Raw genomic sequence first — 12,907 nt, 5'->3', positions numbered from 1 at the left:
TCAGACGCACGGAGGGCGGGACCCCGCGCCGCCTCGCGCGGCGATTGGTCGCTGCCGGTGCCAATCAACCCCGGCCCCGACCAGCAGGGTAGGTTGGCCGCCCGAGACGGCGGCTGATGCAACGGCGCGAAAACCTGGCGCGCGGAGCCGGGGGGCGGGGTCACGTGACCCCCGCGCCGGCCGCGCCTGCGCAGTCTTTATCTTCATTCATTCGTTCATTCGTTCGTTCATTCATTCATTCCTTCATCATTCATTCATCATTCATTCATCATTCATTCATTCATGCGTTCGTTCGTTCCTTCCTTCCTTCCTTCCTACCTGATCACCTTGTATCCCCCCCCCAGCGCTTAGAACATTCCAAGCGCTCAGTACAGTGGTCTGCACATAGTAAGCGCTCAATGAATACTATTGAATGAATAGTAAGCGCTTAGCAAATACCATCATTATTATTATTATTCCTTCTTCGTTCGTTCGTTCATTCATTCCTTCCTTCCTTCATTCACTCACTCTCTCATAATAATAAGAAGAATAATAATTCATTCACTCATAATAATAATTATTATTATTATTATGGTATTTGTTAAGCGCTTACTATGGGCAAAACACTGTTCTAAGCGCTGGGTAGATACAGGGTAATCAGATTGTCCCACGTGAGGCTCACTTTTTTGTTTAATCCCCATTTTTACAGATGAGGTAACTGAGGCACAGAGAAGTGAAGTGACTTGCCCAAGGTCACATAGCAGAAAAGTGGCAGGGCCGGGATTAGAACCCACAACCTCTGACTCCCAAGCCCGGGCTCTTTCCACTAAGTCACACTGCTTCTCATTCATTCACTCACTCATTCATTCATTCATTCACTCACTCACTCACTCATTCATTCACTCATTCACGGAGAGAACTGAACTCAGCACTAAGCACTTGGGAACATAAACTATAACAATAAACAGACACATTCCCTGCCCACGTGAGCTTTCCTCCTTCATTGCATTCAAAGACTTCAGCAGAGACAAGATCCATGGTCCGGTGGGAAGCAGGGTGGCTCAGTGAAAAGAGCACGATCTTGGGAGTCAGAGGTCATGGGTTTGAAACCCGGCTCTGCCACTTGTCAGCTGTGTGACTGTAGGCAAGTCACTTCACTTCTCTATGCCTCAGTTCCCTCATCTGTAAAATGGGGATGAAAACTGTGAGACAACCTGATGACCCTGTATCTCCCCCAGCGCTTAGAACAGTGCTCTGCACATAGTAAGCACTTAAATACCACCCAGACAGATCTGGTGCTGCCCTTTTTGGCCAGTGTCCAGCAGGAGCACTAGCCCACTCGGGATTGTATCTCTGCTGGGCCTGCAGCCATCCAACAAACTCTGTACCTCTAACCCAGAGCCTGGCCAGTCCAAGACCTCTCGGGGGCTACAGCTTGCACAGCCCTTGTTCAGCCCAAGATCTCTGATAGGACATATTTCCTTCCCTATGTGACCTCACTCCCGTTGACTAACAAGCATGAGTAACTGTTAAACTTTTAAAAATGTTTTTCCTTCTGAACATGTCCTGGAATCTGGGCTAATCAATCAGTAAACTTACAGAGCAAAGCTCTGTACTAAGCACTTGGGAGCTGGTAGGCATTCTCTGCTCCCAAGGAGCATATAGGCTAGAGGGGAAGATATACATTAAAATGAATTATGGATATGTACATAACTGCTGTGGCACTAGGGTTGGGGTGATTATTAAATGCTTAAAGGATAAATACACAACCAAGGGAATAGGCAGAAAGGAGAGGGAATAAGGGAAATGAGGGCTTAGTCTGGGAAGGCCTCTTGGGGGAGATGTGATTTTAATATGACTCTGAATGTGGTGAGAGTGGTGATCTCTCAGATATAAAAGGAGAGAAAGTTTCAGGCCAGAGGGAGAACATGGGCAAGGGATCGGCAGCAAAATAGATGAGTTCAAGCAGAGCAAAGTGTGTGGACTAAGTTGTAATAGGAAATCAGCAGGTAAGGTAGGAGAGGGTGAGCTAATTGAGAGCTTTAAATCAGTAAACCAATTGTATTTACTGAGTGCTTATTGTGGGAGTACTGTACTAAGTGGTTGGGAGAGTACAATAAAGCAATATAATAGAGTTGGTCCACACATTCCCTGCCCACAACAAGCATACAGTCTAGAAGAGGAGACAGGCATAAATATAAATAAATGAATTATAAGTGCTGGGGTGGTGTCGATGAGGATAAGGGAGAAGAAAAATAAATCAAGGAAAAGCTTTTATGGGTTTTGAAGGTGCAAAAAGCAATGATCTGGCATATATGCTCCCCTAGACCCCCTCCAATCTGGCTTCCGTCCCCTCCACTCTACCGAGACTGCTCTCTCTAAGGTCACCCATGACCTCCTTCTTGCCAAATCCAATGGCTTCTACTCCATTCTGATCCTCCTTGACCTCTCTGCTGCCTTTGACACTGTCGACCATTCCCTCCTCCTCCATACCTTATCTCACCTTGGCTTCACGGACTCTGTCCTCTCCTGGTTCTCCTCTTACCTCTCTGGCCGATCATTCTCGGTCTCCTACGCTGGAGCCTCCTCCCCCTCCCATCCTTTAACTGTTGGAGTTCCTCAAGGGTCAGTTCTTGGCCCTCTTCTGTTCTCCATTTACACTCACTCCCTCGGTGAACTCATCCGCTCTCACGGCTTTGACTACCATCTCTACGCAGATGACACGCAGATCTACATCTCCGCCCCTGTCCTCTCCCCCTCCCTTCGGGCTCGCATCTCCTCCCGCCTCCGGGACGTCTCCACCTGGATGTCGGCCCGCCACCTAAAACTCAACATGAGCAAGACTGAGCTCCTCATCTTCCCTCCCAAACCCGGTCCTCTCCCAGACTTCTCTATCACCGTGGATGGCACGACCATCCTTCCCGTCCCGCAGGCCCGCAATCTCGGTGTCATCCTTGACTCGTCCCTCTCGTTCACCCCACACATCCTATCCGTTACCAAGACCTGCCGGTTTCACCTCTACAATATCGCCAAGATCCGCCCTTTCCTCTCCACCCAAACGGCTACCTTACTATTACGGGTTCGCGTTATATCCCGGCTAGACTACTGTGTCGGCCTTCTCTCTGACCTCCCTTCCTCCTCTCTCGCCCCGCTCCGGTCTATTCTTCACTCCGCTGCCCGGCTCATCTTCCTGCAGAAACAATCTGGGCATGTCACTCCCCTTCTTAAACAACTCCAGTGGTTGCCTATCGACCTCCGCTCCAAGCAAAAACTCCTCACTCTAGGCTTCGAGGCTCTCCATCACCTTGCCCCTTCCTACCTCTCCTCCCTTCTCTCTTTCTACCGCCCACCCCGCACGCTCCGCTCCTCTGCCGCCCACCTCCTCGCCGTCCCTCGGTCTCGCCTATCCCGCCGTCGACCCCCGGGTCACGTCCTCCCGCGGTCCCGGAACGCCCTCCCTCCTCACCTCCGCCAAACTGATTCTCTTTCCCTCTTCAAAACCTTACTTAAAAATCACCTCCTCCAAGAGGCCTTCCCAGACTGAGCTCCTCTTCCCCCTCTACTCCCTCTGCCATCCCCCCTTTACCTCTCCGCAGCTAAAGCCTCATTTTCCCCTTTTCCCTCTGCTCCTCCACCTCTCCCTTCCCATCCCCACAGCACCGTACTCGTCCGCTCAACTGTATATATTTTCGTTACCCTATTTATTTTGTTAATGAATTGTACATCGCCTCGATTCTATTTAGCTGCCATCGGTTTTTACGAGATGTTCTTCCCCTTGACGCTGTTTAGTGCCATTGTTCTTGTCTGTCCGTCTCCCCCGATTAGACTGTAAACCCGTCAAACGGCAGGGACCGTCTCTATCTGTTGCCAACTTGTTCATCCCAAGCGCTTAGTACAGTGCTCTGCACATAGTAAGCGCTCAATAAATACTATTGAATGAATGAATGAATATGAAGGAGGAGGAGTTCAGACAAGAGAAGAAGAACAAGGGGTTAAAAGTGGATGAGTCAAAAGTGAACCACAGTGAGAAGGTTAGCTTGGGAGAAAGTAAGAGTGCAAGCCAGGGTGTCTTGGGAAAAGGATAGCAACTGGAGAAAAATCATGCTCTTTCCACACCCCCACCCAAATCAGCAATTTATAGAAGCATCAGATAGTTCAATCATAATGTTCCTCCAGTCACCCAGCTCCAGTCATCTGTCTACTCACAGACCCTGACGCTTTCACCTTACAGCATGGATCGAATACTAGTTTCCTCATCTTCCTTGTTCTTGGCTCTTCCTCTTGTGGCCCTTTGAACTCAAATTGGACTGCTGACATGCCCTCTTATGTTGACTTTGTTTGTTTATGTTGCCACAGTATTGATTAATTTAATAGTCTGACCTACCTATCAAGGGGTACCTTGATCCTAAGAAAGTCTGCAACTTTTGTTAATGAAATGTACATCGCCTTGATTCTATTTAGTTGCCATTGTTTTACGAGATGTTCTTCTCCTTGACTCTATTTATTGCCATTGTTCTTGTCTGTCCGCCTCCCCCGATTAGGCTGTAAGCCCGTCAAACGGCAGGGACTGTCTCTATCTGTTGCCGACTTGTTCATTCCAAGCGCTTAGTACAGTGCTTTGCACATAGTAAGCACTCAATAAATACTATTGAATGAATGAATGAATGCAACCTGGAACACCTGGAACCAGGGACAGTATAAGCTTTGCTTCCAGAAATGTTCTAGGTTTCTAGTGAATGAAGAAAGGATGGAGTCTTCTCCTACCCTTGCATGAGGAAAATTTGCTGACTCCCTGGAGGGGTTGTAGAGAAGGAAGCCCTCGTCAGAGGACATAAGCAAGAGTCTCTGTGGGAGACCACATGCAGTGGGATGAGCTAGCCCTGGTTGGATGGCCCTCTTAACCTCAAGCCCCAAGTGAATGGGAATATTTGGCCCCAAATATTTCAGGAAAAGTGGATCTGGGGCATGAGAGGTTGTTGGACCCTGTAAAGAACACTCTGCTTGCCCTCATGTCTTCACTTTTCCCATACCCCTCAGGCAGTTAGAGGATTCTACTTCCAAGGAAGTTAATTTTTTAAAAAATTTAAGGTTTCACTGTTAGTGTTAGAGTCCATTAATGTAGGGGCTGCACATCCATCGACTGATACATTTATTGCCTACTGTATACAGAGCACTGTACTAAAGCACTTGAGAATCTACAAAATAATAGGAAAGACAAGATCTCTCCCCTCAAGGAACTTACAATCTTCCAGAGGGGAGTCATCTATAGTAAACTATAGATGGGGGCGAATACTAGGGCTTATAGACTTTAGCACTTTGTGGGGTGTAACTTCAGTGCTTTAGATGATATAAAAGCCTGACAGTTGGGAGATTGGAAATTAACCTGGGAAGGTTTCCTGGAGGAGGCCCATTAATGTCATTATGGTCTATTTCAGACCTCAAACTGGGTGTACTCGAGAGATACAAAATCCACTGCTTCTGTGGCTAGTGTGAATATGTGAGGGTTCTGGCCGTGACTAAACTGATTTGGGTCTGATTAGGCTTTGTTTTCTTGTCCATCATTGTGTCTCAAAGTCATCTGCTGACACTAATAAGTTGAATCCCATCAAGAGGATCCTACTTAACGGCTGGAAATATGCTCCAATATAGTCCCAAATCAAGAATATCCTTGTAATCAGACAAAGGTTTACAGAGCTGCAACATTGTCCAACCTCTAATCTTGTGAGGGATCACACAGGGATTGTCTCCATTTTTTTTAGCTTCTATCTATTTGGCATCCTCAGTCCAGAGATAAAGGGAAAATAAAGACTACATATGACTGTTAGGCTGTTTTTGAAAAAAGTTAAGGTAACAGATATCCAGTGAGGCAGAGTATGAAGGGGGAAGGGAAGGAAGAGAAAGAGTTCAGTTCCTCTGCTGTTGGTCGTTCAGCCTACCTGTTCTTGATTTTTTTCTTCAGATGCCTGGCCCTCAGACAAATAACTCTGACTCTGGAAGGTTTTGAACTTTTATTTCAAAATTTCATACACAAATTATGAGAGAACCCATGGGGACCATGACTGGGATGAGCAAGCCCTTGCTGCCTAGACCCCCAGAGGGATCCAGTTACATTGTAGGGGGATCACTTCATAGCCTTTGATATCCTGTCAGAAAATGGATCCCAGACATCTGTGGGTAAAGTGGTTGGTGTGGTGGGTACACTGTTGGATATGTGGTTAGGTAGGGTAGTGGGTAAGGGAGTAGTGGGCAAGGCGGTAGCGGGTTCTGTTGGAAACCCAGATGGGCTTGTGGGGGTTGAAAGTACGGGAATTGAGTCTGTAGGGCCAGGTTCCACCCGGCATCCTTAGGCCTTGTTCCATTCCAGGGGACCTCATGGGTCATGGCCATGGATGGGTCCCACTGGATCCCCTGTGTCGGCATCTGACTCTGTCCATACCACGGATGGGCCCAGACTGGTGCCTGGACATTGCAATCACCTGCAAAAGCAACAGGGTAGAAGTGAGGAAGGAAATTCAGCAGGAGCTATCATGTCCCATTTCCGTCACCCAGAGACCTGCTCCTCCTTAGTTAAGTAGGACCAGCTCTGATTATCAGGACCACAGGCTCACCCTGGAAGAAGGGAGATGTAACAGCCTGATGAAGAGTCTGTCCTGAGATCTCTAGTGATCCTCCCTTCCCACTCCTTCCTAGGCTTGCTTGAACTCCCTAAGCAGCAGCATGGCCTAGCGGAAAGAGCATGGGCCTGGGAATCAGAGGGCCTGGTTCTAATCCCAGCTCTGCCAAATGCTTTTTGTGTGACCTTGGGCTAATCATTTAACTTTTCTGTGTCTCAGTTCTCCTGTTCTCCCTCCTCCCTCGCAGGACAAGGACTGTGTCAAAACTAATTCACTCATATGTCTAGAATTCACCCAGTGTCTAGAATAGTGTTTGACATATAAAAAACCCTCCCACCTTAGTTCAGTGACAGTCCTTTCTTTACATTCCCTTGAATCAATTGATCAGTGGTACTTACTGAAATTTAATGTGTGCAAAGTAGTTGTACTAAGTGCTTGGGAGAGTATAATGCAACAGAGTTAGCTGGTAGACACAGTCCCTGTCCTTAAGGAGCTCAAGGAGGGGAGGCAGTTGGGAAGGTTGTGCAAGATCAAAAGATCAAATCAATTAGTTCCAGTTTCCAGATTGGTATGAACACAGCCCTCCCAGTCCCCTATACTTGGCACAGTAATGACTTACCAGTTGGGGGTGGCTGCCAAAACCCAGGTCCTTCCTCAGGTGCAGCACTGCGGCTGAAGATCGCATCCAGCTCCTTCTGGAATGGGCAAGGGAGGGGCTGAGCCCCAGGCCGCCAATTGGCCTCTGAAAATGTCTTATACGTTTCCTGCAGGGACCTCATGAGGGAGCGACATTCTTGCCAGCTCTGCTGCACGCCCCTGTCCCTCAGGCGACGGCAAATGGCCTGATAAATGTTGCGAAGTCTCTTCTTGGCCTTTATCATGCCTTGTATGTCGTGGGAACCCCACACGGAGAGGAGGGCTCGAATGCCCTCCAGAGTCCACTGGTTTTCACTGGCCCGAGAGGGATGAGCTCTCTGCCCTTCTGGCTGGGCTAGAGAAGAAACAAGGAGAAGTGGTTATGGAGGTGGACATATCCTATTGAAACTTCACAGCGGGTCAGAAGGATTCTCAGTTTCTCCCCTCCAGCTCTGGGGCAGGACCTGACCTCCTTGGCTGGTCTTTTGGATGATTTTTCCCTTGTTATTATTCGCTCAGAACTCTAAAAGCCTCGATCCTACTGGAGAAGGAGGTTCTTCACTTCTTTTTTAATGAGTTTTGTTATGAGTGGGATGTAGGAGATTCACAATTTTCCTCATCTCTAACACCATCAATCAGTTGTATTTATTGAGCTCTTACTGTGTAGAGAGCACTGCATTAAGTGCTTCGGAGAGCATACTGTAACAGAGTTGGTAGATATATTCCCTGCCCACATTGCGCTTGCAATCTAGAGGGGGAGACAGATATTAATATAAGTAAATTACAGATTATACATAAGTGCTGTGGGTCTGAGGAGGTGTGGGGTGCATAAAGAATGAAAATCCAAGCAATCCAATCCAAAATGTAAGAGTTGTGCTTGAAGGTGGGGAGAGTGACATCTAATATTCACATACACCCTTGTGAACATCTAGATAGTGGGTTGCTCTCTCGGGAGAATCATGGAGCAAGAATGTTGAAAGCCTCACTAACGCAGTAACCTACAGTTGCTATAACAACAGTTGAGTTTCGAGCCAGACTCTCTATGGCTAAGGCAGGTCTCTGAGTCAGGACCTCCATCTATCTTGAAGAACATGTTTAAGTAAGAGGACAGGAATGATACCTGCAGTTGCTGGCCCTCGCTCTCCCTCTGGCAGCTGAGGCGCTGGGCTCCCGTTAAACTCCTGGGCTTCAAAAGGCTTTGCTTCTATTTGCCTTTCTGGTGCCACATCAGATGATGAATCTGAAGAAGGGAAGAACAAATACCCGACACCTATTAGCCCCCTAGACAGACTTTACAAATTCCCATAGAATCCATCTCAAAATGGCCTGAGCTACTATGTATTCCTGGGCTCAGAAGGAAATTCATGTGGCTATTTTCTCAAGGCCCCACCAAACACCTATCCACAGAACTGGGAACCACTGAAACTGTGTAACCTCTTGGCTACTCAGTGAGGTGGCTTTTCTTCTGTTCTCCTTAGCTCTGAATTTAATGGCTATAATCTTATCAGAGAAGACAGATCCATATTTTTTAATGGTATTTGTTAAATGCTAACTGTGTGTCAGCCACTGTCCTAAGCACTGGGGGTAGATATAAGATAAATTGGTCACAATCCCTGTCCCACATGGGGCTCATATTCTTAATCCCCATTTTACAAATGAGGTAACTGAAAGTGACTTGTCCAAGGTCACACAGCAGACAAAAGGTGGAGTTGAGATTAGAACCCAGATCCTCAGACTCCCAGGCCCATGCCCTTTCCGGTAGGCTATGTTACTTCTAACATATCTTTGGGATTGGATTCTGATAAGTGGGACATTCCCACACTCCACTTTCATGAGCACTCCTTAGACTTATAAATAGTGAAGAGGGACAGTGGGAAGGCAAGGGAGGGGGTGCCAATTATTCCTCAACTCAGAAGCTCCGTTTCCTTCAAAGCCTGATACTGTGACTCCAGGAGCTTCACATCTTGTAAGTAAAATCAAAATCATTATAATGGTATTTGTTAAGCTTTTATTATGTACCAGGAGCTGTATTAAGCCCTGGGGTAGATACAAACTGGAGTGGAACGTAGAAATGGTACCTGCAGATTCTGTCTCTGTCTCTGGCTGGTGAAGTTTTGGGCTCCCATTAGACTCTTGAATCTCAGAAGAATTTCCCTCTGATAGACTTTCTGATGCCATATCAAATGATGAACCTGGAGAAAGAAAAAGTTCCAACACCGAATATTAGCCTCCTAGTCTCTATCTCCAAATAGCCTAACCTGCTGTCTGTTCAAGGTCTTAGGAGCAGGTTCAGGTGGCCATTTTTCCCCAAGATCTCCCCTCCTCCCCCACCAAAGGCTTATCTATAGGGGGGAAACTCAAGTGTGTTTAACCTCTTGATGACATATTGAAATATTGCTACTCCTGTTATTCTAAACCCTACCCAACCTCACCCAGCTCTCCAATATCGGCTCCCCATCTAGTCGCCACATGGCCCGCCACATGCTGCAAGTGATATCAATCTTTCAGGGTGACAAACTATCTTCACCCAGTAACCTGGGTGACACTTGTAGCCAGCAAAGGAGAAGAGAGGTGAAGGTAAAAAAACCCACCTGCTCTTACTAACTGCAAAATATTGACCGCGTCAAGGGGCGCAGTTGCAGACAGTGAAAAAGCAGAAAAGCAAAGAAGAAAATTTAATTGAAGATTTGTAAGCTTCACACTCCAAGAGGCAAGGAAATCATGTTTCTTTGGAAGTCCCCATCTCATTTTCTGGCTAAATCATTGTAAGGACACGGAAGTCAAAAGAAAAAGGAATGAAGTCGAGTATCCTAGTGGAAAGAACCCGTGCCTGGTAGTCAGAGGACATGGGTTCTATTGCCCGCTTTGCCTATTTCTTGCTATTTGACCTTGGCAAGTCACTTAACTTCTGTGCCTCCATTTTCTCAACTGTAAAATGGGGATTAAATACCTGTCCTGCCTCTTGTGGGACTGTGAGCCCCATGCAGGACAGGGACTGTGTTTGATTTAATTAACTTGAGCCTCCCCCAGCACTTATGTGTTCGATACAAAATGAGAGCTTAACAAATACCATTAAAAAATAAAAAGGGGGGTCTACCCTTCTTGCTGTCCTGCTGCTGCCTAATCCTAGGTCTCTGAAATAGCCTAACTTTCCACATCACGTGTTGAGTCCCAAGTTCAGGTCCAAGGCATGGTGAGTGCAGGCCTCTGGAATACATTCCGGAGCACCCCCCAATTTGAAGAACAAACGGGAAGAAATGTTACCTGCAGGTTTTGACTCTGGCTGCTCTGGGATCCCTTTAGGCTCCTGGGCCTCGAGAGGCTTCACTTCAGTTTGACTTCCTGCTGCCATATTCAGATGGTAAATCTGGAAAAGGAAAAATAAGATTTGCCACATTTTTAGCATTTGGTAACTGATTTCCCATCCAAGAAATCATATCTCATCCAAGAAACAAAACCTGGATTATGTTGTTCTTCTGAAAATCCAGTGTGGCCTAGGGGGATAAACCCAGGCCTGGGAATCAGAGGGCCAGGGTTTTAATTCTGGTTGCCTCTTGCCTGCTGATGACCTTGGGAAAGTCCCTTACTTTCTCTGAGCTTCAGTTTCTCATTTGTAAAATGGGGATTCAGTTATCTCATGTGGGACAGGGGCTGTCCACAACTGATTACTTTGTGTGTACCTCAGCGCTTAGAACAGTGCAAGCATTTAACAAATACCACAGTTTTGATGAGTGCAGGTGGGAATGTTCTTCCAAAAGATTTCTCACCAAAATTATCCTCTTCCAATTATCCCTGGAAATCCAGTGTTCTGACTGCACCCCCTCTCCCCATCACAGACATCACATCACAGACATCACTCACAGGGTACTTCAGTGACTAGATTCCCATAACTGGTTTGAATCTCTTACAGTCTTGTGGCTTCCATCACCAAAATCATTCTCAGAGTTTGGGCTGCTGCCTAGCCTCATCTAACTCAACGTCAAGCTGCACTAAGTATCCTGAAATAATACCAGCAGGGGTAACCAGGGTAGGGCCCAGACAAAGCTTATTACACTAAGGTCTGGTCGAGGATGTGGACACAGGACCCAGGAAAAAAAAAACACAAATCCCCAGAATGGTAGGGTTCCCAAACTGTGGATCCCTTCAAAGTTCTGAATCAGTGAAAACAGGATCCTCAAAAACTTCCCCCTTCTCCCCCTACCATACCTCAGCAGTTTCATAGCTTCCAAGACCACATTCTCAAGGAAGACACAACCTCACTGAGAAGACAATACAGCTTTGTTTTGTTTTTTTGAGGTGTTGATCCTCCACTCTTACCTCATTCTGCCTTCCAATTTGCTTAAAGTCATGCTAACCTTTATTCTGTCTTCTATCTCTCTTTCTATATTTTTAATGGTATTAGTTAAGCACTTACTCTACAAATTAATTGAGTTGGACAGATTCCCTGTCCCAGATGGGGCTCAGTCTTTATCCCCATTGTATAAATGAGATATCAGACCAAGAGGAGTTAAGTGACTTGCCCAAAGTCACAGAGCAGACAAATGACAGAGCTGGGATTAGAATCCAGGTCCCTTTGACTCCCAGGCCTATGCTCTATCCACCAGGCCATGCTGTTTCTCCAGACAGTTAACACTGTCCAATACAATGCACAAAATATTGACAGGCAAAAATGTCCAAAATGAATAAGGAAGAAAGGGCTGGGTTGAAAGAATGCTCAGAGAAGCTCAAATTAATCATTACTCACCTTTCTTATGCGGGGTAGCTGGAGGGTCTGATTGTAAATCAGAATTTTTGCTGCTCCCGAATGTCTGGGAGCAGACCCACTCTTCTCCAGTCTTCCCGGGAAAATGGGTGAACTAGGACAGCCCCGGCTCTTTATAAAGACCACAGAGAAGGGTTTCTTGCATCCCAGTGTGTTCACATCATCATTTGAGAAAACCTAGTTCAAACGTGACAACCTATTACCTCCACCTGCCCTCCCCACCCTGCCCCTAACTCCCTAGCAAGTCAAGATTGTCAGTGAACCTCCTTATGTGACATAAACTGATCCTTTCTCTCCTTGTTTACACTTCAGTGATTACATCAGTTGAGTCAATTAGCTTGCACACTTCACGGGCCTAATACAAATACAATTTTGCTGCCAGTATGGACCATTCTTTCTGTAGACCTCACTTCACTCCCAGGGTCTCAAACTAAATGTCTGTTTTTTCTTAAAATGACATTTGTAAAAATACTTACTCTGTGCCACACATTGTTCTAAGAACTGGGTAGATACAAATCAATAAAGGATGGACACAGTCCACTCCAACGTGGGGCTCACAGTCTTAATCCCCATTTTACAGATGAGGTAACAGGCACAGAGAAGTTAATTGATTCACCAAAGGTCACACAGCAGGCATTTGGCAAAACAGAGAACCCAGGTCCTCTGACAGAGAACTGATCTTTCCACTAGACCACTGAGCTTTTCACTGGCTCCAGTTCCTAGTGGAGGGAAAAATAAATTCCAATTTAAAAACCTAAACATTTTCAAAAGAGCCCCTCTACTGAATCTCCATCTACTCCACCTATAAGACACCCTTCCTTTTCCCCTCTGCCACTTGCAGTTTTCATTAGAGAAGCAGTGTGGCTCAATGGAAAAAGCACAGGCTTGGGAGTCAAATCCCAGATCTGCCACTTAG

Source organism: Ornithorhynchus anatinus, chromosome 11 (genome assembly GCF_004115215.2).
Source record: "Ornithorhynchus anatinus isolate Pmale09 chromosome 11, mOrnAna1.pri.v4, whole genome shotgun sequence".
Taxonomy (NCBI): domain Eukaryota; kingdom Metazoa; phylum Chordata; class Mammalia; order Monotremata; family Ornithorhynchidae; genus Ornithorhynchus; species Ornithorhynchus anatinus.
This window is presented reverse-complemented; position numbering follows the sequence as displayed.